The sequence below is a fragment of the Sebastes fasciatus genome, chromosome 3 (genome assembly GCF_043250625.1).
Source record: "Sebastes fasciatus isolate fSebFas1 chromosome 3, fSebFas1.pri, whole genome shotgun sequence".
Lineage (NCBI taxonomy): Eukaryota > Metazoa > Chordata > Actinopteri > Perciformes > Sebastidae > Sebastes > Sebastes fasciatus.
The window spans coordinates 38,858,578-38,885,578 of record NC_133797.1 but is presented as its reverse complement, the minus strand read 5'-3'; the positions used below and the strand labels follow the sequence as shown (position 1 = coordinate 38,885,578).

The window sequence follows — 27,001 nt, the reverse complement described above, 5'->3', positions numbered from 1 at the left end:
ACAACTCAAATTAAATGCTAATGTTGCTACGTGTTTGCTGGCAAAAAAACAAACAATTAATGCTGCTTTAAATTAAAATTTCCACGTGACAGCAGACATCTCAGAGACTGATGTCTCACGGGCAAATAAAACCAAACTACAGTATTTCGATGCCAGTAGCAGCAAGAGAGAAAAAGCTTTTTTTTGTGGGTGAACCAGGCCTTTGACATGAGGAATGGCGGAGAGGGTCAGTAGTAGAGGAAGTCTCCCTGACACTCTTTAATTGAAGCATTTCCAGACTGCAGTCTCTGAGCTGGCAGCTGAAAACCTTTAAAAGTGTATCAGTCAGTCTGTCTCTCCCGCTCTCCTTCAGCGGTCTTATTGCTGTAATGCCGCTATCTCAGACTGAAGAGGAGCTCTGACGCGACAGACCGCAGCCGCCGTGACCTCTCAGTCGGCCAAGAGAATAATAGAGATCCTCTGGTCTGGAGATGTGTAGCACTCAGCCTGCTCTATGCTGTGTTTTACAGTTTTATTTCCATATCTTTCCACATTCTCTCCTTTTTTTCAGTAACAGTATTGCTATAAAACATTGCACAAAATGTACTTTTTGCTTAAAAGAAAATGAATGCATTGACAGTATGTTCAGCTGATGATTTAGTCTGAAATCGTGCAGTTGCAGTAATTATCTGCCTCCCCTGTCACACCCCGTCTCTCTGCAGCCTTGTGGGTTATTATATAACAGCACCGAGGTCAAGGACAGCAGCCTTCTCTTTTTTTCAGAGCAGTTTTGCAATTAACTAGCCCTTCACCCACAGTAGCCCCATCATGCACTAACTGTAAAATACTCAGCGAGACCTGCACGGCTCTACCTCGGGGACGGCCTGTCCTCCACCAGGTGAACGCTGTGAAACCCAAATCTGCTAAAATAGGAAAGTGATGTGAGGGCTTCTATGGCAACGCTGCAGGAAACAGATCTGAGGCGTCATCCTAAGTGGCACTTGAATTGTACCGGCGCTGTGCTGTTGGAAGATCTTTGCCTCTACAATTCTACAATTTCATTTAGCAGACACTTTTGTCCAAAGAAACGTACATCGGAGAGTTCTTACAACACAAGCAAGGATGTTGATAACGTGAGTAAGTGCCAACAACAGATTCAAGTCCGATCAGACGCAGGTGCCGACAGGCAGTGCACAGAGGCAGTGCACAGGGTGGATAGAAGCAGATTATTTTTTTGTCATGATCATCATCATTAACAACATCAACAGCTAGGGATGTGACAGTGAGGACATTTTCCCACCTGTTAATAAAGTTATGACAACACCGGTGTTACCGATTACACCGGACATTTTACAAGAAAATATGACGGTCAATATGTGTAGCGCGCTTACTTTGATCTTTACCGTCGGGTGGCGATGTGTCTGGCCTCTCCGGTAGAGCTTTCACTGCGAGGCCGTAGGGGGTCTGACGTTACCTGGCACCGCTGCGCCGTGCACACCGGTTGTGACCGCTCCGTCCTCCTCGCGGCGATTACCTCATTAATGTTATGGTTCCCTTATAGCATTGAGTTTAAATCTGAAATATTGCCAAAGAGGCGCTTTTGCTTTTCGCTTTGATGACAAATCCTCCGCCATCTCTCGGTCTGTCAACTCTCTCTCATCCTGTGTGTGAAATCTGACTCCTGCTACTCTGTGCTGAGACTCCGTATAGAGCTGATGCATTCACTTTCAGTTTGTAACGTCCGTCGTCCGACTATCTATTGATAACACGCCGCTGATATGCCAAAATGAACTAAATGGGTTTTATTTCTGTAAAAAAAAAACGATGGTGGGTACGTAATGTAATTAGTGTGTGCCCAACCACTGTGTAACACTGTTAACACCGACTACCGCGACAAGCCTATCATCAACATCATCATCATCATTATCATCATGAATATCCTAATCAACATCAACAACATCCTCAATATCATCAATATCATCATCATCAACATCATCAGTGTCATTATGTGCGGAGGTGTTGGTGAAAGAGCTGGGTCTTTAGCTTTTTCTTAAAGGTGGAAAGGGACTCTGTGGAGCGAATGGAGTTCGGTAACTCATTCCACCAGCGGGGGCCTACAGAGGAGATGAGTCTAGCTAGGGCCCTGCTGTGATGGGAGCACCAGGCGCCTTTCATTGGCTGAGCATAGTGGGCGGGAGGGAGTGTAGATCTGGATGAGGGAGTTCAGGTAGGGAGAGGCCGTTACTGTTGCTGTTTTGTGAGCAAACAATCATCATCTGCAGAGGTTTGAACGTGCATGCAGGGATGCCTGCCAGTATAGGGAAGTGCAGTAGTCAATGCGTGATATTACAAGAGCCTGTACCAGGAGTCGTGTTGCATGCTCTGACAGGTAGGGTCTAATCTTCCTCATGTTGTACAGGGCAAATCGACACCATTGAACTGTTCTCCACTCCTTTTTTATGTGTTATTTCCTGGAACCAGCTTAGAAAATAGGCGCACGAATGTGAGCAGTGTTGCTGTCAAACACAGCTTCACTTGGAGATTTATTAGCATTTCCTCCACCTTCATATCTTGGCATCATAAAGTTCACTTCTGCACGGAACAGAGTCTGATTAAAAACATTCAGGAAGTTGGTCAGTGCATATCCAGAAACCTGCCAAATGATTTTAGATCCACCGTTGATTCTCCAAATTGAAGAGCAGACGCCCCGTGGTGTGTCGCGTTGCCGTTGGAAGTAACACCGCCAGCTCCCATGCAGATGTCTTTGAAACGACACATCCTTTTTTATTCTCAGACGGGTCGCAGAGAGGCTGAAGGAGGATTTTAAGCCACAGGGGAGTCATGGTTTGTGGGAAAGGGAGAGAAGCTCGGTTTTAAGAAGGTATATTTCCTGTCATTTTTATATTCTGTGGCCGCATAACATTATGTACAGAGTTGCTTTTCAATTGCTTCCTTGTTCTTTTCTGTTCTCTTGCTAAAATTAACTTCCTAAATGTGAAGTCTGAACGTGGGAGAGGGTGTGGTGTGAAGGCGCGCAGTGTTATGGTGATAACACAAAGAGTCATGGTTTCTTTGAAGGGACATGTATTTGCTTGAGCAGCATGAGTGCATGACTCGACGAATACACACAAAGTCAGAGCCAACAGCTCTGAATTCCCAGCGTGCACGGCGCCTCCTGAACTGTGCCTGTAACAGCTAAGTGAGCTGCGGAGTGCAGAGACAGGCCTCGCGATAGCAGTTGGCACAGGAGTCGTTACAAGTCTGGACAACGCCGTGGCCCCCCAGAAATCTGCCAGACCCGACCGCACACCGTCGCTGTCGCACGTGCAAAACAGCAACTGCTGATCAATCTGTCACACGGTCTCGAAAACTCTCCCTGAGACACAAACGGAGCTGTGGGCAGCACGAGGGGTCAGGAAACACAGGATGTTTTTGTGAGGGTGTGTGCATGTGGTAGTAGTGTGCGTGTCAGCAGTGCAGGTCTGAATGTGCTTTTCAGGGTTGTGTGAGGTGAGCTAGGCGGTTGTGCCATGAGTCAACAAATGGATCTTGTAGTCAGCTGGCCAATTCCAGCCTGTATGGCATAATGCAGGCTTACAGCTGAGTTTGATCACTCATATTTTAAACTGAAATATGAGCTTGATCACTCATATTTCAGTAACTCTTACGCGAGTCGACAACTTAATGGGAACGCCACAAGAAAATTGGACTGGAGCAATTAAGTCACAATTACAAAGGCAGTTTCACACGGAGAGTTACGTCTAGATGAATGCTAATTAACAGCATGTGTCAACCATTTGAAGAGGATTCTTTGGTAAATACTTTTATGTGAGTTTTTTCAAAGCTGCACACAGGAACTAAAAAGGTGTCAGTGAAATCTGTAACTGGGTTACAGGTGCCTGGCAGAGCCAAACAGGACAATGAGTTGGAAAATCATAAGCAAATGTTGCTGAAAGAACAAACTTCATTTCCAAAACAAGCAGCTTATTATAACCAAAACAATATTTACATTGATTGTTAGGCGGTGACCTCTATAGTATAGTGGCTTACGTCATTTGTCATACAACGGTTCGTATGATATCTTGGGAAAAAGTAAGTCCTCCTTTTCTGTTTGTTTTCTTACAAATGTCCAGCAACACGTGACAATTTCCGCTCATTTCGTGCATACAGTCTTTTCAAAATAAATGTCCATCTTCACAGGAAACAACTTCCTTAAGTTTAGGCAATAAAACTAACTAGTTAGGTTTAGGAAAAGATCGGGGTTATAACTTAAGTACGTCAGTTACGTGATAAATAAATCAACGTTGACATGGGGTTAGGGTTAGGGAACAAAAAACATAATGAACATTTCATCACTCTTTCATCCGCTTCCGGAAAGCCAAATATTTCTTAAACTGTTTCCACCTGTGAAACACTGATCGATCTGTTTTGGTTAGTTCACTCTGATAATCGCCGTGCGTGATCAACAATCAAGAGCTGTAAGGCTGTTTAATAGGACTCGGTTCCTGTACGCCAACATAATGCTCCATTAAAAACCAAACACTTAAACATGTTCAGACCTCCAGCCTTTAATCGGCTCCACCAGCGGTTTTATCACTGAATGTTTATCGGAAGTTTTGGAGCGTGCAGTGCAGCGGAGATGTCTTATTTCTCTGTCCCGCTACAAACTGCAGGTCCACTATCTCTATACTTAAAAGTCAGACTTGACTTACTAACTGATAACTAATTGATAACACATCTTGTCACCATGTTTAGTCACTCCGGTTTCTTGACTCGTCGTTGTTTCTTGCTTAGTTTCATTCCTTTACTTTCTCATCCGTGGCAATAATAATAGAGAAGCTTTATCTGTTGTCAAAGCGCTGCAGCTTTCACCTTTCACCTCCTTTGTTCTTTAAATCTTAATCTTGTCCATGCAGTATGTTCACATTGGCATATAAACAAACCCCTGCCAGCCAAGTATTGCGACACATCACTGATCACTTCTGTCAAAAAACTCCTGGGTTCACACGCAGCTGCATGTTTCACACACTTCCTCTTCTGTAGAGCTGAAACTGTTAAATGTGCCTCGGTGTGTTTATCTGCTGCGTAGACTCTGCCACCTGTTACTTAATGATCCTTAAGGAATGCAGGCAAGTAAAATACGGTGATATAGTTAGTGAAATAGTCTCTATCGACTCATTTTGAAAATAGTTTGGCTTTTGATGTCGTCAGGATTTCTGGTAACTATAAAAGAGAGATTCTTCTGCATGAGTTGTTTTGCGTTCATGAGACATTCCAGTTTTATATATGTTATACTTGTGTACCCAGAAGGGGATTTGTTATGACATGATTTCCAAAATGGGGCTTTAAGCTTTCAGCTAATTTTGTAATTTTGTCTGTGACATATTCATTCAACATTTCCCTCCTTTGGTGCTGAGCTCTGTAAGGCCCTGTTCAGACCTGGTAACACGCGTCCTCAGTGATCCGATCACAAGTGGACAGCTCTATAAGTACCGGTGTGAACGCACTCAGGACGCTTTGAGGACGCACTGAGATCAGATCACTCAGACCATATTCAGAGGTGGTCTGGGCCACATATGGCCACATTCTTTTAGCAGTGTGTACGCAAATGCGTCCTGGACCGCGTTAAGGACCGCCTACTCATCTGACGTCCAGCTGGGATCCAGCTGTGAACAGAGCAGGGGTCAGCAACCTGTGGCTCTTTAGCTCCTCTCCAGTGGCTCCCTTTGGATTTTTAAAAGTGGAAATGAATAACTGTTTTTTGTTTACATTTTCATTTGTATTTGTCATTGTTGTAGGTCTATGGTACGACGGAGTATTAGGGCCACATTGAGGAAAAATAATAAATCTGAGATTTCAAGAATAAAGTCATGATATTATGAAGTAGTAATTTTACGTGTTATTTTCTTTTTTTTCTCGTAAAGTTATAACTTTATTCTGTAAATCTCAGATGTTTTTCCCTCAATGTGGTCCTAATACTCCGTCGTACATTTGCACTTGGCCCCTCACTGCATTAGACTTATATGCTATATACTTAGACTATGAACTGTTACCTTCATCACAATGCTCAAATATTTTGCGGCTCCAGACAGATGCATTTTTTTTGTCTTTGCCTAAAATGTCTCTTTTGATAGTAACGGTTGCTGACCCCTGGAATTAAAAGCTAAACGCTTGTCTGCCTCGCAGCATGGAAACGGCCTCTGTACTCTGCTGTATTCTGTCGGTACATCTGTATTTTATTAAAATATATCTTATCTATAAGCTACATAGTACACAGACCATCAGACTGGGAACAGGAAGTGCATTATTATCATACTGTCGGAGACGTGTCGTGTTTTTGTTCCGCTGCTTTGCGCGGAGCTGACACCCATCCCCGGCTCTCTGAAGCTCTGTACCCGGCTGTTGCCTGGCGAATGCAGCGGTGCCTGCATAGCGCGCAGTACAATAACCTTATATTTTGATGTTAATAAAATGTACCCGAATTCACGAATATGTGGGATATTACTACTGACATTTCTGTAATATTGCGTGACAATGGCTGCTGTATTAGCCCTGTGTTTACTACGTGTTTATTTGCATAGAGAGCGGGGAAGTGAGATCAGATCACAAGTGGTCACTGGAGACGCATGTGGAGATGCATTCTAATGCCAGGTGTGAACAGACGCACTTAAAGCCGTCCACTTGTGTTGGGATCACTCAGGATGCATGCTAATGCCAGGTCTGAACAGGGCCAAGGATTAGGGCTTTTCTGTTGATGGAGGTTGAGGTGCTCACGCTGCCTCTGTTTATTCCAAACTAAATTGTGAATCCCTGCATTCTTACTAAGAGTTTAGAAAGTTGCAAACACGACCGTTTATTTACAGGGAAGTGTTGCAGATTATGTGTCACATACTATCCGTGTGTGGAAGCACAGATCTAGTGAACTTGTTGTCTGGAGAGCCCGTCGGAGGGCTTGGGAGGACCCGCTGTGTGCCAAGTGCTTTCAGGCTTTTCACCGGCCGTCTTTTCAGCAAGTGAAGAGCAGATGACAGCGGAGCAGGAAGAGCAGAGCTGATAGCCGTTTTTACTCTCTCTGCTTCTTCAAGATCACACAGCTTTTAGGAATCACCTGACTCTTTCTGCCATCTCGCTTTTTGTGGGCGTCTGTTTTCTGCCTTCACTTTTCTAACTCTGCCTCCTCCACCCTCCTTCTATTTGCTCCGTCACTCACTGTGTTTACATGAACTCTTAATAATTTGATTAGAGCCAGCAGGGTAATATTGCAGCTGTCAGATAAAACGCCCTTAGAGTTATCTTACTCGCATTAAAGTTGTAATCGCAGAAGCACAACTCGATTAACCCCGATGGATTACTCAAATTCCTCTTGGCACCTATACAGCTTAGTGATGTCCTCCCCTGAAATATGAAATCGCTTGAAGCTATGTCAAAGAAAAAAGCAGCAAAACAGCTTTAACACGCCGTACAGTAACTGAGCTTGTGTCTTTAACATCCTTCCATTCTGTTATATATCCCTACCTCCTGTTGGCTTGCAGTTTTGAACACATTAATACATTTTCAAACAGACGATATAGATATATTGGTATCAGTTTATTTTACAACCAATAAAGATAAGAATTGCAGAATAGAATTTGATTAGAGTTTAATTTATTGACAAATTGGTTGGAAAAAGATAAATAAGATGAATCAGTAATACGTAGAGCTGGAACTAATGATTCACTTCATCGCCTATTTTATCTGATGATTATTGACTTGATTTCTTTTTGTTTGGTCTAAAAGTGTTAAAATGTATCCCTAAAAAAATCTGTTTTTTGGCCAGTAGTCCCCAAATTCAACCCAGTCAACCAGAAAATAATGTTGGCATTGTACGTTTCGCCAAACTACGGGATATACGGAATGATATCTTTGAACCAAAAATACGTTTCATATCAGCCTCGTATCACGCTTGCAAACGCATCACTAGATAACAACCTACTTGCTCTTGGCTATATCGTATGTTATTTCCAGTAAATATCACAAATAAAACGTGTGTTTTCCGATAAAAAAAAAAAATACGAACAAAGGAAGATAACAAATACTACTAACCCGTCTTTGAGGTGGTAACGTCTTCAGCTCCAGTCTGATCTGGAGCTCACAGCCGATACGTACGTGGTTTGTTTACATGATGTAACAGAAGTGCAGATTTAACGGATTCAGTGTGGACAGAGAGCGTCAGATGCTACGCGATGCGGCGCGATAGTCGGACGCTCGCATCCACTTAGGACACGGTGTTAGTTTATAACCTGTTTTTGTGGACATAACAGCATGTGTATGCGTGCGTGCGAGCCTTTGCGCATAAGTGGCAGTATGTATACGCCTCTCTGTCAGCTTATTTCTTTCATGAAACATGATAATGTTAAAGATACACTTAATAAAGGCTATATGAGGTGAAATGTCCCCCCTGTCAAAGCTGATTGCCCGTCCCTCACTAACACTCTGGTGCCGACCCTGTAAACAACAACCACCCTTAGCGGACTTTCTTACGTAACGTTACGTAAGTGTTAATGGGATATACACAAATGATACTTTTTGTAGGTATAGCTACGGAGAGTGTGTGAGACCAGCCTGAATATCCACATCGGTATATCAGCCTCTCACATCCAGCATCAGTTTATTTTTGGGGACATCAGGTTCCTGCAAACCCTGTTGTTTCCTTAATCAACCATATTATGTTTGATGTGTGAATCCACAGTAGTGAAGTTGTTTGTGTGCCTGTAAACGAACCACATGTTTCATCTCTGTCTGTGTTGTACGCCCTCGCCCTCTCCCTCTCCCTCTCCATCTCCCTCTCCCCATCCCCATCCAGCTCTCCTCCAGTCTTGATCACACTCACAGCTTCTGGCTCTTCCTTTAGTCAGCGCTCCCTCCCCCACATCTCTCTCTGTTTCTATTTCTTTCTCTCCTTCCTTCCTACTCTCCCTCTCATCTATACATCCACACATCCTCCTGCTGCACCTCTTTCCTCACACTTCCCCTTTAAGAATGCCCTTCGCCCCCTTTTTCTCCCTCTAGCTGTTTCTTTTTAGATTTCCACTCTCTACGCTCCTCTCTCTAATCACTGTCTCTTCTCTCGCTCTGATCACGCTCCCTCCTCGAGCGCCCGCATCGACCTGTAATTAAACCCAGCGAGCTGCGTTCAGGTGTGACGCCTGACTTTCTGTCCTCCTCGGTTCATCAGTGTCACATTACCGGCGTCAAAAATGCAAAAATTTGCTTTGTCGCATGACTGACTGGAGAGTTAAATTGAGCGACCGCTGCAAGAATTGAATGCAGGGTTGTAGATTTCATGACTGTGTGTGTGCGTGTGTGTGTGTGTGTGTGTGTGGTCACTACTCAAGTATCCTGTTATGCATTACACAGCAACAATACTGGACACAAAGGCGCCATTATCCGGGTCCATCAGGCCCGATCCTGTGTGTTCAGCAATTAACCGCCTGGACCGCAGACTAATGCAAAGACCATAAGGCTTATCCAGAGCCAAAATGGAACCTTTCTAATGGCTTCCTGTTTCCGTAATAACAATGGTAGTCACACAGACAATAGCAGTGTGTCAGCGAGGCCGCTGTTTTTTGGGTGTTGACCTATTTTAAGCTAACCCCCGGGCTTGTGTGTTGTGTGATCGGGCTCAAGTTTTGGTGTCTTTGGTGTCTTGACCTGCGTGAAATGTAACGCAGACGACTTGAGAGGATGCAGCGGATTGAAGGACGGCAGCAAAAAACAGATGAAAGGATGCGGCGAGTAAAAGCAGGTGCGCTCCTCGCAAAGAGCTGGCTCGCTCTGGGATGTGTGTTCTCGTGGGTAAACAAACAGAATTAGAGGTAAACCCACTCGGGTCTGTTGCCATTTCATTTTCTCCCACACAGATAGACACCGTGAGGCCTGTATGTTGGTGCTCATACCCACACAGATCCACTGGAGAGTCACCCCACTAACTGGCTTTTATACTCACACACACACACACACACACACACACACACACACACACACACAAGCAAAACTAATGACTTCAATACTTCAGGCACAAACAGAAGCGGCAGTCCTTGCAGCAAACAATTCTCAGTTCAGCAGGCATCCGAGAGGAAGAGAGGGAGGACGGGGAAGGTGGGGAAAAACAGAGATAGAATCTGTGGAAATAATGACACACCTGGGGAAAGAGTCTTTGTTTACTGTCGGGATGATCTGCGCAGCCCCGTCATTACCACTTATGCCGTACAAACGCTAGCGTGAGTCAGCCGTTCAATCACAATGCGGAGCGGCAACGAGCTAACGGCAGTCGAGATGTTTCTAATAGAGTAGAAGTGAGTGGGCGTGGCAAAAAGGGAGGAGGATGGATGCTGCAAATGACTAAAGGAGTGAATCTCTGCAGTGGAGATTGGTTTTTAAGAGAGCGGTGTTCATTAGCGGAGCTGCACCGTGATGTACGACGTTGCAGGGGGATTGTAGGACAACGGGAAGATGGACATTAAAGCCTTTTGTAGTGGAGGGAAGTTTTCCCGTCGGCCACAGATGTGTAGTTGGATCACCGTTTTAATTTGCTGTTCAGTCAACAAGACCGGAGACGGTGTGGGAGCTGAACCGAGATCAGGGGGCTGCACTGAGTAGCAGTAGCTTTTCAGGACGGAGAATATTCTGGAGACTGAGGGGAGGGAAACTAAACCCAGACCAGGGTCGGGAGAAAGCTGAGAAGATGATGATGATGATGATGACGATGACGATGATGATGAGGACACCAGAGGAATTTCATTGTTTGGTATAACTGAGATTCTTCAGCGAGCCTGTTGCTGACGCTCTCTCTCTCCCTGAAAAACAATTCAAGACTTTGCTTTTCAATCACGGCCGGCTTCATTAAATATGTAACATATGTTATGTAAGACATCGAACGTTAGCCGACAGGGCTGCACAAGCGAGTTATGGGAAGTGTTGTAAAATGTTACTCTTCATTTCAAATCCAAAACACGGAGCCCGTTTTGACTTCACAAAATGATTGACAGGTCTCTGTCTTGACAAGATTCATGTTTTTGAAACCTTTGATGGTGCATGAAACTTCATTCTCAACCTCTGAATTAGTGGTTTGACCAAAAAGTGTAGAAGCAAAGAGACGAAAGGCCGGTGCTTTTTTTGACAACAGGCACTGCGGTAGCGCTGCCGCCATTTTGGACTGAAAACATAAAAAGTGACAAATTTTCCCTTTGACAATGCACCGACTCCTGCACTGAACAGATTGGACCCGCGTACTGAAACAAGAAACATCCCCTGGACATCAAAACATCTGTCTGAAGTAGAATTAGTTCCACGGTTACAACGTCTATCACTGTGACTAAAGAAATAACAGGCTTCATAATAAATCATAGCAATAACCTGACAGCTTGTTGAACAGCACATGAAGGTTCAATCAACATAAGTGAAATCATAGCAGTCTACGGGAACATGTGACATTTAAATTGAAGTAGAATGACAGAGGGGGAGACAGAGGAGGACAGCGTGCCATTATGGTAAAAGGCACCTTTTCTAGAACGAGGCACTGCACAGACAGAGACATAAAAAAGAAACTAATAACAGAGGAAATGGTACAGTGCAGCTGAGACGGGATCAAATCTGAACATGTCTTCTCTGCCTCTGTAAAGTGCTGGTGTCAGAATATTTCAGCAGGAGAAAGTTGGAATGAAAAGCAGGGAGTGGAGAACGAGGGCGTCTGAGTCCAGCTGAGCGAGGCTTTATTGCCCCTGAGGAACAATGACTGTGCAGCTTTTACAGTTACAAACAAAACATAAACGAGTTCATAAAACCAAAACACAGACCGTTACTACAACTACTACTGCAGAAATACTCTGTGTACTTCACTTCCTAATGTTATTAAAACTACTTGTCATTCTTCTACCACTAGTGCTTCTAGCATTTGCGTATTTACTATTAATGATGTTTGATTTGTTGTGCTTTATTGTGTTTGGTGTGTAGCAATATTGTCTTAATGGGTGGAGATTATTGCTGTTAATAGTTCATCCATTTTACATGGGAAAATCAGTCAACTAGTGTAGGGATGTCACAATACCAGAAATCTAGTAGTCGATACCTAAACCAGTGAATTTCCACGATTCTCGATACTCAATTCGACACCACGGCAAAAAAAAAAAGGGAAAATGATGAGACTTTATTCCTCAGGTATAACTTTATAGACTAAGAAAACAGTAGAGGCTGTACACGCACACACACACACACACTCTATACAGTATATATCCTCAGCAGTAAAGTGACTGACATGGTGACAGACCATTAGACCATTAATTATTGATTTAAAATGATAATGTTATATTTGAATGATGGAAGACACAGACGGGTTAGGATGAAAGCCTACTACTACGAGCTATGGTTACATTACGTTAGCCAAAACACGGTAGCCTTTAGCGTTTTGCCATTGCAAGTGTTGTATTGAACATACTAAACAAGCCATATGCGCTCTCCACCAAATGTAAGAGTACGCAGAGTAACTGGATCCAACTGGTGCTCCGTAACGTAACATTAGTTCTTCATGGTTTTCTCCTGAAACTTGATCGGATGCTGTTGGATTGGTTCAAACAAAAGTGGATCTGGGGAGTTAAGTCCCAGGTTAGCACAGGTCTCCCTGTGTCTTCTGGCCGCGGTCGGGAGCCGGAGCAGGATTAGTTGATACTGTTTTGCAAGACGGGCTTCACTAGATATAACTTTGCGGTTTGGGTGCTTCCGTGTAGATTGTGTTGGAACAGTGTAGCCACACGCATAGGAAACACCGACCCACAATGATTTATAAGAGTGTAAGAAGTTACAAACAGTACCTTTTAAAACACAAATAAACAGACAAGAAATAAAGATAAAAACAGAACTAGTTGAATCTAAACTGGATGATGATGATGAATGTTTTAGGTTCAGTCAAACACAATGTACAATGGAGAATAAATACATTTTCAACCTGGTTTTAAAGGGACAGTGTGTAGGATTTAGTAGCTACCAGCTGAGGTTTGTTTGGTTTGTCCGTTCTGGGCTACTGTAGAAACATGGAGGTCTCCGTGAAGACGACCCGCTCCATATGTAGATATGAAGGGCTCATTCTAAGCTAACGAAAACACAACTATTCTTAGTTTCAGGTGATTATACACTAATGAAAATATCAATATTGCATTCCATTTCTGCCAATAGACCGCCCCCTTAATGCTACACACTGGTCCTTTAAGGCTGGTGTTAGTCTTGTATCACCCTTTCGAACACACTCTGTATGTTCAGAACATCTTCATTCAGTGAAATACAGTGAGCTGCTTCTCCCAGCTGCTCGGCCTCTGGAGAGGTAGCGGTAGATGGGGATGGATAGATGGGGAGAGGCGGTGTAATGTACCGTGGAACACTTGTCTCCACCTTCAGTGCAGAGAGCGAACAGGGGGGAACGAGAGAAAGACCTCACAGGCCGCTACAGAGCTGAATTATAGATGAGGTTGGAGGAATGGAGGCACTCCGCCGGCTTTTCCCATCCTCCCACCTCAATCCATGCACACACACACACACACACACACACACACACACACTAAATCACACCTACTACACCCAAACAATATTCCTCACACGCACCAGGTCTCTCAGAGGCAGCCCACATTCACACTGCAGCTCCAACCCTCCGCTGCATTGTTCATGTACACCTAAACCCTGGCTCTGCCTCAGCATACACACAGTTTCACACACACATGCGCACACACACACACACACACACACACACACACACACGTTTTGAGGCCCTCAACGTGCCTGCATTATTGAAACCCACTTAGCACGCTGGCTTTCTCCTGACATCTGACTCACCAAACCGGTGACCTGTAAGCCAGGGAGGAAGAGCTGGATTCCCTGATTCTGCTGCAAAAGAGACACAAGAAGAATTTACTCTGACGTTCTGCTGTTGGAGCGAGAGAGGGAGAGAGGGAGAGAGGGAGAGAGGGAGAGAGGGAGAGCTAGTTTCTGGGGCTGCAGTTGGAAAGAAAAGATTTTCATGTACTACTACTGCTGCTGGAGGAATGAGAGAAGAAGAGCTAGGGCCCTGTCTTGCGACGGTCATTGCTAGTTTCAGACCGACGCAGTTGTCATTTTCGTTGTGAGTAGCAAATGCACCTGCGTCATCTGCGCGCCCATGGGCGTGTTGGTGTGGTCAGGTGGATTGTTGCCGCATGCAGTCAAATGGATTTGTTGATGGGACAGAGGATTGGGAGACAGCGGTGGCAGAGGGTCCGCTGCTCCCAGAGATGGTCTGCTTGCACTCTTTTACTTTGTGCACGAGCAGATGTGTACGATATGAACAGGAAACCTCTCACTTCTCCAATTTGCAGAGTTCGCTATTTGATTAGCGATGCTTTTAAAAGGAATGGAAGTTGACACTCTAATTGGTTTAATTGTTCTAATTAGTTGAATTGCTCTAATTGGTTTAATTGCTCCACAATTTCCTTCGGGATCATTAAAGTATCTATCTATCTATCTAATTAATGATACGCCCAAAACACACCTATGATTAGGGATGTTTATAATTAACCGTTAACCGACATGAAGCATTTTAACCGATTAACACTACCGGTTAAACCAGTTAAAAGAAATGTTAATAATGAATTCAAAAGCTGAGCGGCTCAGAGGAGCGGCTCAGAGGAGCAGCTCGTCTCGTCTTGCGCAGAGCGAAAGAGTTGTAGTTTCGTAGCATTTAGTCACTGACAAATAAACTGTACACACACTGCTACACCTACGTTCACAGCTATAACGCCACCAACAACCTCACACTCACCAACCCCACACACACATGGCCTGTTGGAAACTCGCTAAAGTTACGCAGACTACGTGTGCGGGTCGAGCTGCTAACGTAGCACAAACACACACCGTTTGGTGGACACTCACTAAAGTTACGCTGGGCAGACACGCAGCTGACAACCAGCTAAACTAAACTAAATGTGCGGTGGAGACTTTTACTGGGAAAGTAGCTGCATGTCCGCGACACTACACGCAGCATTGTGGCTGCCAAGTTATCGCTCCCTGACGGTGAACTGGGGGACTCTCGTTAACGAATATCTGTTGTGCTCCTGCAGCATGCGAGCCACAAATCTTGTCGGTTAACGGTTAATAATCGGCTAACGAGGGTCGGTTATCGGTTAAGAACATTTTTCAAAATGAGCATCCCTACCTATGATTAATTGAGACTAAATACAACCCCTTTGTGTCTTGCGTCTTACTTTGCGTCCAGATTATGCACCGTTTAACTAGCAAAAGTGGAGTTGGACACGCCCTAAATGCACTTGCACCATGCACTTTAGACCATGCGCTATAAATCATTTAAAAATGGCCCCTAGTGTTCAAATCTAATTCTAATTGTGTTTTGAGCCCTTACTTAAAGCCCTTACCAGATTTTTTGACATTTATGGTCACATTTGTTCCACAATGCAACTACAACAGAAAAGAAGGAGCTATCAAAACTCCCATTTGTTGTGGTGGCCCAAGTGAAAAACCTCAAGTTATATGTTGCCTCCAGTCTCAGAAAGACGATGTGGCATCCGTCAAAAAGCAACAGGTCAAAGTATCACATACATTCAAAAACAACGTATCACGATTTGAACCAACAAAATACGTCCAAATGTAGCTTAAAAGCCTCCAATGAAATGGCCAAGAGGATCAAGGCAATAACTCTAATACACTTCCATTATGATTTATTATAAGTAGGAAACTTGTTTTAGCATATGCGCTACGTGAATAGCTTTCATTGGCATGAATGGGCCGCTATGAATACCTCATCCTGTGTAAACACACTTATGGGAGCTGGTCACAACATGCTCAAAATTACTAAAACACAAACTAAAGTTATGTTTTGATTTGTGATTGAACAGATAAAAAGGAGATAACAAGCCTCTAGTTTGTGTGTAAGCTTCCGGTCATATGAGGCCGACACAGGCTACGTGGCATTCATCCAAAAGCATCAACTCAAAACATCACACATATTCAGAAAATGCCTAACACAATACAGTAAGTCAGCTATGACTCAAAAGCCACAAAACAAGCATGGCAGCAGAAAAAGACTACTGTATGATGAACTGCAGAAGCCAAACAAACTTTTTGTTGGGTGAACAGCTTCCATTGGCGTGATTGGATCGTTACGAAAACGTGAGTAACTGAGAACTTCACCGTTGAGGAAGTTATCAACGTTGAAATGACAAGTACAGACTACCAGTGTGAGTCGGTGAACGCCTCGAATCATATCCTGTTGGCAAAGTGTCACATTCATTTCTTTTGTAAATGGCTTACTATTGCAGTGTTTGCTGAGGCCGTTTCACTCTAACTAATACTTCCTGTTGGTTTTATGTTGCACTTCATGCTGCAAAACCAAATGCATTTAAAGTTGAAGTTAACATTGGTACGCCGCTCACAAAGTTCAGCTTGTCCTGCTTTTAGTTTAACTTCAAGCTGCAGCGGGTAGAAATGGCGCAAATATGATTAAAAAAAAGTTATTTTTACAAAACGGTCGCTATATTCTGACAGTAGTGCATGAGGCAGGTAAACTGCCTCTCCGACCAAACGGTCAAACTAGGCAGCGCTGATCAAATATGAATCAATATTATGTTACGTAAATGCCTATTTCTCGCCTCAAATGTTTTCAGAAACATCTTGTAGCTTGTAGCTTGTAACATCTAGTTATCTCTCAGAACACTTGAATTACAATATGCTGAGAGGTTGTTATGGAGTTTTTGTCCAATTATGCAAAAAATATTCTGCTTACTGCACGTTTAACTGTGGTTGGAGGGGAAAACTACTGAACGATTCTGATAGCGAAATGAATGGAGAAGTGTTGTTAGTAGGAAATCGTTTTTACAGCCTCGCTTCCTGGAGGGGACAAAAGAATAAGAGGGCACCGGTGACAGAACTAAACTTTTAGTCTCTCCCTATAACGCCACAGAACAAAGAGCAGTTTTGTTTGTGATTGCGGAGTCATTTAGGGAAGTTATCTGAAGTCTGCAGTCATGCTCCGTCACTCATACATTTGCATAGTGTGCAATCCGCATTGGGCATGTTTGCGGAAGGAGGGGGGGATGATGTGATTGAGGAAGTGCAGTAAATCTAAATGCTGGTGACAGCCTGGGTAAAGTTTGATCCTCTCTCAAGCTGTCCTGTGAGACACTTGTTTTCTAATGGAGGAAGAAAGTTACCGTAGCTGAGCCGTCTTTAGAAGCGGGAACACGAGGGGGGAATCTGTGGTCAGCGGTGCACGGTGAGAGATTTACTCTTATACTCTTCAAGTCCAAGGATCAGGCCAATAAAACTTTATGGCTTTCTCTCTGAAACTCATCCGTCTTGTGAGGAAGTTACTGCGCAAGATTTAATAAAAGAAAGTTAGATGTTCAGTTAGTTCCAATTTCATGCCAGTGCTTGTTTATCAAATTAGGATTTATTTATTTTTGGAACAAAACCCTTTAAGATATCAAAGTCTGTGTTAATGGGATTTTTAGGTTTTAGCCTGTGTTGAATGAAATACTTGTGGCTGCAGCTGGTGATTATTTGGATTATGGATTAGTCCATTATTTCTTTAATTAATAGATTTGTCTTTTAAGAAGTAAAAATGACGAAGATATTCACTTTAAGAAGTGAAGACTTTACTTGATAAATTGCCGTTGATTCATTTTCTGTCAACTTTACTTACCGACTTCATGTGTTTTTTTGACTTTTTCAGCTCACTAATGGTCTGGTTGCAAGACTTACACAGGATGAATGCGTGCTAAGATGCTATCTTGCTCGAGTATCGTTGATGTGTCTCTGCTGACGTGTATTTGTTGTATTGTTTTTGTCTAACCCGAGCACACACCGAGACAAGTCCCAATCAATGTTTCATAGACATGGTAATAAATTATTGAAACTTTATGCATCTATGCATTATCTGCTTGGCAACATTTCCCTTTTATTAAGCTATGTTTTGTCCTGAGATCAGGTGGAGGAGACGCACATTAAAGCATGTTAAATTGTGACCTCATATGTCTCAACCCGACACCTTATATACTGTATTCAATGACAGAACTCGCTATATTCTGTTTCTGACCCTGAGCATGTAAAGGGATATAGGGTGGGGATGTGAATGCCCCCTTTTGTGTCCATGTCAACCTAATGCATCATCTCTCACGCTCCCATACGATGCTGACACTCTTCTGTTGTCTCATCTGACATTAAAAACCATCAAGTCAATAGATTGTTGTTTCAAATGTCCCCAGGGACTCCCCCGCCTTTCTGTATTTTTAGAATAGGTTCTTGCCCCGTCCCATGCAGACAAAAGGTGTCAAGACAATCTGTGGAATTTGGATTCAGGAGTTAGGAGAAGTTGTCTTGTTTGCTTCTTTTGTTTCGGGGCCTTAACTCAGGACACATGTGATTGGGCCAAACTTGTGGTCATCTAGTTGGAAGTTGCTCTCACTGACTGCTGGGTGCTTTGTTTTGTTTTGATACCCCCCTCCGGGTGCTTGTTATAGGTGAGGTGGACAGACTGGTCAGAGACCGCGGGTGGTGCTGAATAAGCCGAGAGACACTTTGTGGTTCAGATGAGACGATACCAAAGTCTTTCCCCGTGTGGAAAGATGTGAGTTTGACTTTGTGCTGAAAGAGAAGAAAAGGGGGATTTAGCTTCTCACGGAGCATCGTCACACCGAGCACGGCTTTACTGTCTTCACTTCTTCTAAAACAAAGGCCTTTAAGCACTCTGGAGAGGCTGGGTATCGTTCATCATTCCACCTATGAAACAGTTTGGCTGACGTGGCAAAAAACAAACCACCAAGTGTGAGATTGTGTGTGTTGAAGTGTGTCTCCCTCTGTGTGTAGCAAACACGTACTGTATATCTGCACATTTCGTTGTTGTACACTTTTGTTGTAGTCTGTTCCAGGGCTGAATATTGAATCCCGGTCCTAGTTGTGTACTGACACACTTGTGTTTGTGTAACAGTGTCTGGATAGTGTGTGATTCCACCTGCTATATATCCTGTAGTGCAAGTTTAGTGGCTCTTGGGCGCCCCCTCTTTAAATACAGCTGCTTGCTAAATGAACATGAACATCAGTATGAACATGTTAGCGTTGTGAAATGTTACTACAACATCTTAACAAATGAATATAATGCACTTTGCAATGCTAAACGGGTCATATAATGTGAAACAGTGCACTTGGCAACAATGCTAGTTAACTGTTGTGCTGGTTGATTTATTTTTGTGTGTGAGGCGAGACAACTGTAAGACTCTTCCTCTCCAGACAATAGATGGCAACACAGAAATAGACCAAGGCCTCCCGACCCTCACTCCTCCACCACTAAAACACAACACAACACAGAGTCAATGGGTTGCTTAACTAGCTGCTTTCAATGGCTGAGCTCTGTGAAATCAAATTACATCTGTAAATATTGAAAACTACAGTACAGAAACTTGGCATCAAATGTTAACTTCATCTTTATTTTATGTGGGGGTGCACATCTGTGTGTGACTATATGGGAAGTGTTCTCAGAAGAAGAAGAAGTGTTTGTGTTGACTGTCTGCTTTTACCAATTTTGACTAAATATCCCCATATTGTTTTTTAAAACTGGAGTTTTTCAGATACTGATACCAGTATCAGAAAGGCCTCCGATCGAGTATTGGTGAGTATGCAAGTCTATATGCACCGGTCTGATTCAGATAGCTCACTCGTCAGCTACTTCCGCCATCATCTCCGGAAATGATCGCTGCCTCTTAAATGGATGATGGAAGTGCAGTACGTTTTTTAGTCCCGATAGCGATACCTGGGCTTTGGGTATCGACCAATACGGAGTACCGATCCAATACCAGTATTTACTTAATAAGCTGTATACCTCACTGTATGGAAGAGACTGGGATCATTCTATTGCTCATTTTATATGGGATAATTTTATATATCAGGCTTGACTTAAACATTGCTTTCCTAACTACGTAAAACAAATAAATACATAGGTATAAATTTACTGAATTATTTATTATTAAAGTAATAAATCGTACACCAGTAACCTGGTAAATGCAGCAACAAATTGCTCAAAATTTAAACAGGAATTGAAATTCCAGTATGTGATGCATATAATATATAAACATAGAACTGAATTGAATAGATCGGCCATATTGTCACCTATCCGGTCCGGTATCTGTGCATACGTAATTCGTAACAAAAAAATCCGTTGTTGAAAGTCATGCTGAGCGTCATGAAAAAAAAGGGGATATTTGTGTCTATGTATAAATAATAATAAATCAGACGTGAAACTGTTTGATCGGTCAGGAGCTAGTGGAGAGTGTAACGTCAGCCAGAGAGCAACATGTCAACAATTTGGCAATATTTTACACTGAAAAAATCCCACCAGTAAAACGGCGACGTGTACAATATGCAAGGCTTTAGTTTATATGTGTTCATGTTTAACAAAGGGTTAAACTGTGCCAGGTCATACAACAAAGATAGCAATCATATCACATGTATTCATCAGGAAGGAAAACATAGTATCAGAACATCTATTTGAAAAGTACAGTTCTGTTTCGTCCTAAATGATGAGGAGAGTGATCACAGTCATCTCCAATAAATGAGTTTCTTATTTGAAAGCTCAACACATGCTCTCAGCTGCAGAGAGGGATGAGGAAAAGATGGGTAGGAGATGCAAATGAGATGCTAATTAGGTTTTGTATTAAGCGAGTAAAAACAAAAGAATAAGGAGAAGAACTATACCGACAAAACGTTGTGTTCTAATTTTCAGAATTTGAGTATTTTGTTTTTATCAGATTTCTTTTTGCCATTTCTTTTAATAATCCAAAAGGTAAATACGCTGATATGTTGTCTGTAACCATGACAACAGACTGACCGCCCTTTGTCTGTCTGCCAGCCCCAAATTCAGTTCAATGTGAAATCGGTTCAACAGGTCAGCAGTGGTGGTGCACGCACACACACACACACACAGACTGATGACATTAGGAGCAGTTAACTGGTAGAACTCCTCCTCCCTGCACCTCCTCTCTCCTCCTGTGGTTGTTTATCGCTCCGATCGGCCTCCGTGTCTCCAAACCAAATGTTTGGGCTGCGTTCGCCGTCCAGCGGTCTGGGCTTCTCTAAACTCTCCCGGGGTGCGTGTGCAGTCCCAAAACTTGTTAAAAAAACCCACAGAGGCTGAGTTGGGGTTGGAGAGAGAAGGAGAGAGAGAGAGAGAGAGAGACGGGGGGGAGTTGTGTTTGGGAGGAGAAGAGGGGTGTGAAATCTACGAGTAATAAGCCCATACCGATAAGATAAACAAACAGCGCTGATGGGACAGCAGCTATCTCTTTGCTCTCTGCCTCCTCTGATATCAGACCGACCTCAAATAAAAGCTTCCAGTTGTATAAACACAGGAACTCCAATTAAAAAAAAACAACAAAAAGTACTTTTCTGAACATTTCCTCTTCCCTCAATTCAATGCATTCCAGACCTGAACACATGCCCAGTTTTGATTGGCTGGCTTATCGCCGTAGAGACGGGGGCTGGGTGTTGCCCTCGCCATTGACTGGCCAGATTTTAAACAGCTTCTAACCGACCAGTTTGTCCTAAAGTGCTTTTTCACGGCACAGAGGAATTTAGATCAACATGAAGATAGAAAGGAGAGAGAGGTGTCATGGCTGAAAGGCAGGAACAGTCCTTTGTTTACGTGTTCAGGGGGGGCGTGTCAGCGGTTCCACTCACGGATGCGAACCAGCAAACCGGGGAAACTCTCGTGAGATCGTTAAGTTAGGCATTGATCTCGAATAGTCATGGTTAGTAGAGGTCGTCGTCTGGCAGTGAGTCTCGCAAGAGTTTTAGCAGATCTCAGATCAGATCTCTCAACTTTATGCAAATGAGCTTGTCCAGTGCGACGCGTCCGGCTCACGAAACTTACGGGATCTAGTTCTAAAATGAAACAAGATTCAGCAGTGGCATAGAATATTTATTGCTTAAAATGTTTTCAGAAGTAGATTTTGGTGGATTCTTTCATGTTGTTTCTTGTTTGAAACTGCGAGCAGAAAACCAGGGACCAATCAGGTGCATTCAACGATGGGGTACGTAGGGGCGGCTGTAGCTCAGTGGGTAGAGCGGGTCGTCCTTTAACCACAAGGGTAGCGGTTCCATCCCCCGGCTCCTACGAACTAAACATGTCAAAGTGTCCTTGAGCAAGACACTAAACTCCCTGGGCGCTTACAGCAGCCCACTTCTTCTAAACTACTTGTGCAGAGGTCAAATTTCATCTATGTACCTGTATGTATATGACAAATAAACGTTTCTTCTTTCTTCACCACTTGAACGGCCAGTTGATCGGTGCAGCGCCTCCCCTAGTGTCCTCGCCGGACCTGGTGGACATGTAGCGCTGGATTTAACATTATAGACATGACCACTGACTATTAGTGGAACATTTAGCTACAAATTCACAGACTGACCAGACACGGTCCAGACATATACTCGGTTTGGACCAAGTCTTAAGTGCTAGAAACACACACAACTACTTTAGTTTACTTATTTTAATAAATGTATCTTACTTTTATTGTTATTCTATTAGACACTGGTGTTTATATATAATTTACTTTTCTATCTTAGTTTACTTATTTTACTAAATTTATCTTACTTTTGTTACTTACTGGTGTTAATATTACTTCTTATACACTTTTCTTTTCTTTTCACACGAAAAAAGGCGTATAAATGCCACGATAATGCGCAAGGCATTTAGCCTGCTATAAGTACGCCTTTCTTGATTTCCTCATGTCATTTGTGGGTGGGGAGGTGGATGGGTCCAACAAACGCCAGACTTTTAACCAGGAGACCGGCGTTCAAGACCGCTGATGTTTTGTTTTGTAAGTTACGTTAGTGACGTTAATCACATGACAATTGTAACATGTTTTATTATTGACGTTTATAACGTGTTTTCTGTACGTTGTTTCTATACGTGTTTTACTTAGTTTACTTACTTATTTTAAGCCCAACTATGATGTTTTCCCTTACCCTAACTAAGTGGTTTTCTTGCCAGAACCCTAAATTAGGGTTGACAAATACACATAGAAAAATACAATAACAGAAAAAAACAATATTAAATTAAAGCTGCAAGCAGCGATGAACGGGCCCCCGCGGGCACGTCTGGGGAACGCGCACGTCGGGATACCCGCTGTCGTGCATTCCCGTGAAAGTCTGAAACTGCACGCAACAGTTAGAGTGAATTTTCTGCTTGGAGCATGCGGCGCTGGAAATGAACTGTTGAGAACATGTGGGGCGTCCTTTAAAGCACTTCTATGAGGGTGGCTGGCAGTATACAACCATTTCCTGTTGTCAGTAGGTGGCGCTATGACTTTCACTCATAATACCACGTATATGTCTTCAGGCCAGGACTCTTATAAAACATGTCAAATTTGGGGAAGATTGGACAATGTATAGACAATTTACAACAACTTCCTGTTTCCTGTAGGGGGCACTATGACTTTCACTCATAATTGCATATATATGTCTTCCGGCCTGGACTATTATCCAGCTTGTGAAGTTTGGGGCAGCTCACTCCATGTAAAGTGAAGTTACAACAGCTTCCTGTGTCATGGCGAAACATCAAAATTCGCCGCGCCGCCACAAGAACGCCGTTTCACGAAAAAACAAAAGCTTCGCAATTTAGTATCATGAAGGTCTTGAGATTCTGCTGCCCGACTTTGAGATGGATTGCTTATATCCTCTAGGAGGAGTATCGCAAAGTTTCATACCTAAAAAGTGACAAAATGGCGTCTTTGCACATGACGTATGACATCACCGTTCGAGCGATCAAATATTTCTTCGCAATTTAGCATCACAGTAGTTTGAGGGTTATACCACCCAAATTTGACGCGAATCCGATAAACCCTCTAGGAGGAGTTCGTAAAAGTATGCATAAAATACATGAAAAACGCACATATTCCAATATGGCCGACTTCCCGGTGGGCGGAGCTAATGAAACCCGATGAATATGTTTGAAATAATGAGCAGGATGTACCTACCAAATTTCATGAATATCGGATCACCTTTGACCAAACTATGGCCTTCCACGCGTTAGGGGGCGCTATAGAGCCGGCTAAACATGCTGAACCCAATAACTGTACATTTACATAAAGTTCACAGGTGTCCATCATTTTGCCAAGTTTCATGAGTTTTCGAGTACCTCAAGGTATGTTCCATATCTAAAAGACATAAGGGGGCGCTAGAGAGCCAACATGCCACGCCCAAGCAAAATTTCACTACTAAATCAAACTAATTATGAGTTCGGATGTGCGTGTAAAGTTTCATGAGTTTTTGTCCATCCTAAAGTTCTCAAACATGTGTTCGTAAATTTTAAAATCACGCAGGAAGTCCAACATGGCTGACTTCCTGTTGGCTGAAAAAATCTCAAAATTTAATCCAGGTATGAGGACGTCAGCAATGACATACTTGAATTCCGTGCCGATCGAAGAAACTTTCTCTGAAAAACTGCCTACATTAGGGGGCGCTATCTCGCCCCCTGGACACACCCGAGCCGGGTCACTCCAGAACATTGAATTTCGCGCCACTTCTGACGCATATTCCACTTTTGGTGAGTTTTTGGGGATGGAAAAGGCCTCAAAAACGCGATCTCCCGGCGGAAAAATAATAATAATCTTTAGAAAAACAATAGGTTTCCTTGCACTTTCGTGCTAGGACACCGTTGGGGTCCTGGCACTTTCGTGCTCGGGCCCTAATTAAAGCTGCAAGCAGCGATGAACGGGCCCTCGCCCCTTTGCGCACGTCGGGGGTACCCGCTGCCGTGCATTTCCATGAAAGTCGGACACTGCACGCAACAGTTAGAGGGTATTTTCTGCGTGGGGCGCGTGGCTCTGTAAATGACCTGTTGAGAACTTGTGAGGCATCCTTAAAAGGCACTTCTATGAGGGTGGGTGGCAGTATACAACCATTTCTTGTTGCCAGTAGGTGGCGCTATCACTATAACTCAATAATGGAACGTATATGTCTTCAGGCCGGGACTCTTATCCAGCTTGTGAAGTTTGGAGCAGATTGGAATATGTAGAGTCAAGTTACAACAGCCTCCTGTGTCATGTCCTATGCCTCGAATGGTTGAGGTTAGGTTAGGTCGTCTGGCAGCAAGTCTCACGAGAGTTTTTGCAGATCTCAGATCAAATTTCGCAATTTACAGGCTCCCTTCTAGTCGCTAGTCTGGAAGCGACTAGAAGGGCTAAAGTCGAGTAGAGTGAACTCGCTATAACCAAACTGCCAATCACTGGGCATTTTCATAATGTAATAATCACATTTAGTTCCAACTCGAAGGGACTGGAAGATCTTTACTCATTTGTTGTTTTTTGTTGTACATCTGAACACTTTGTTCAAACTCTGTATAAGCTGAACCTGTTTGTCCTCTGAACACCCACACAGGTGTTTTCAGTTATTCTGGCTGATTAGACCTCTGCTCAGGTTGAAGGTGGAATTCATGAGATCACAAATCTCCATCTACCAGGTGCAATGAAAGCTGACAGGAGACTCAGGAAGATGTCAATACATTACAGTGAGCAGAGATCTAATCAGCCAAATAAACTGAAAATACCTGTGTGGGTGTTCATAGCTTTTAACGCAGGGTGCAGAACCCTAGGATCCTCCTCCACTGTCACCTCTCTGTTGTCAGTGTCATACCTACACCCAGACTGATGTGTAGGCATTTGTGGTGTAGAGACTACAGGTAAAAGAAATGCACTGCACTTTTTTTATTAGCTTGTGGTGCCTGTAATTTCAGATTTTGTACTGTCATCACCTATAATCATGACTAAAAGCATATCAGTATGTCATTTGGTACCCCGTTACATTCATGAAGTCAAAACTGCAGCTACTGGTGACAAAGTTAAGAGCGAAAAACAACAACGTTACTGGGTGAGCGATCTAATCGACGTGAACGTCAGAGTTTGGGTGTGTCCCATTGTCACGCATGGGAAAAGATGCTGTAAGGACAAACTTATTGTCTGTGTTATTTATTGGTTTTGATGTGAATTATTCACACTACGGTGTTGACTCCATTAAGTCAGAAAGATTAGTGACATGGTTTGATTTGATTAAAACCTGATTCTATTGAGCAGGTTCCTCAGGCACAGCTCAACAATAAGGATTGCTCATATGCAAGTATAATGCCACATTGGGCTCATAAATCTAACAACTTCCTGTTTCCTGTAGGGGGCGCTATGACTTTCACTCATAATGGCACGTATATGTCTTCAGGCCGGGACTCTTATCCAGCTTGTGAAATTTGGGGCAGTTCGGACTATGTAATGTCAAGTTACAACAGCTTCCTGTGTCATGGCGAAACATCAAAATTCAACGCGCCGCCACAAGAACGACGTTTCACGAAAACACAAAAGCTTCGCAATTTAGCATCATGAAGGTGTTGAGATTCTGCTGCCCGACTTTGAGATGGATCGCTTGAATCCTCTAGGAGGAGTATCGCAAAGTTCCATACCAAAAAAGTGACAAAATGGCGTCTTCTCACATGACGTATGACATCACCGTTCGAGCGATCAAATATTTCTTCGCAATTTAGCATCACAGTAGTTTGAGGGTTATACCACCCAAATTTGACGCGGATCCGATAAACTCTCTAGGAGGAGTTCGTAAAAGTATGCATAAAATACATGAAAAACGCACAAAATCCAATATGGCCGACTTCCGGGTGGGCGGAGCTAATGAAACCCGATGAGGAATATGTTTGAAATAATGAGTGGGATATGCATACCAAATTTCATGAATATAGGATCAACTTTGACCAAACTATAGCCTTCCACGCGTTAGGGGGCGCTAGAGAGCCGGCTAAACCCACTGAACCTAATGGCTGTACATTTAGATAAAGTTCACAGGTGTCAATGTTTTTGCCAACTTTCATGAGTTTTCGAGTATCCCAAGGGCGTCAAAGGCATGTTCAAATGCTAAAAGACATAAGGGGGCGCTAGAGAGCCAACATGCCACGCCCAAGCAAAAT

General features: G+C 43.3%; 1 protein-coding gene across 6 annotated transcripts in view; it reads left to right on the top strand.

Moving 5' to 3' along the window:
* The window catches only part of mgat3b (beta-1,4-mannosyl-glycoprotein 4-beta-N-acetylglucosaminyltransferase b), a 97,548-nt gene that overhangs the window by 42,466 nt on the left and 28,081 nt on the right, over positions 1–27,001 (top strand). Inside the window, exon 1 of one of the 6 annotated variants that reach the window (XM_074630876.1) lies at positions 2,345–2,860. The exons of 4 other annotated variants lie outside the window; for them this stretch is intronic. The gene's annotated coding sequence lies outside the window, so the exon portion shown is untranslated. Of the gene's footprint in view, positions 1–2,344; positions 2,861–17,105; positions 17,264–27,001 lie in introns of those variants that run through there. One more of the 6 variants, XM_074630875.1, reaches the window with a different exon arrangement.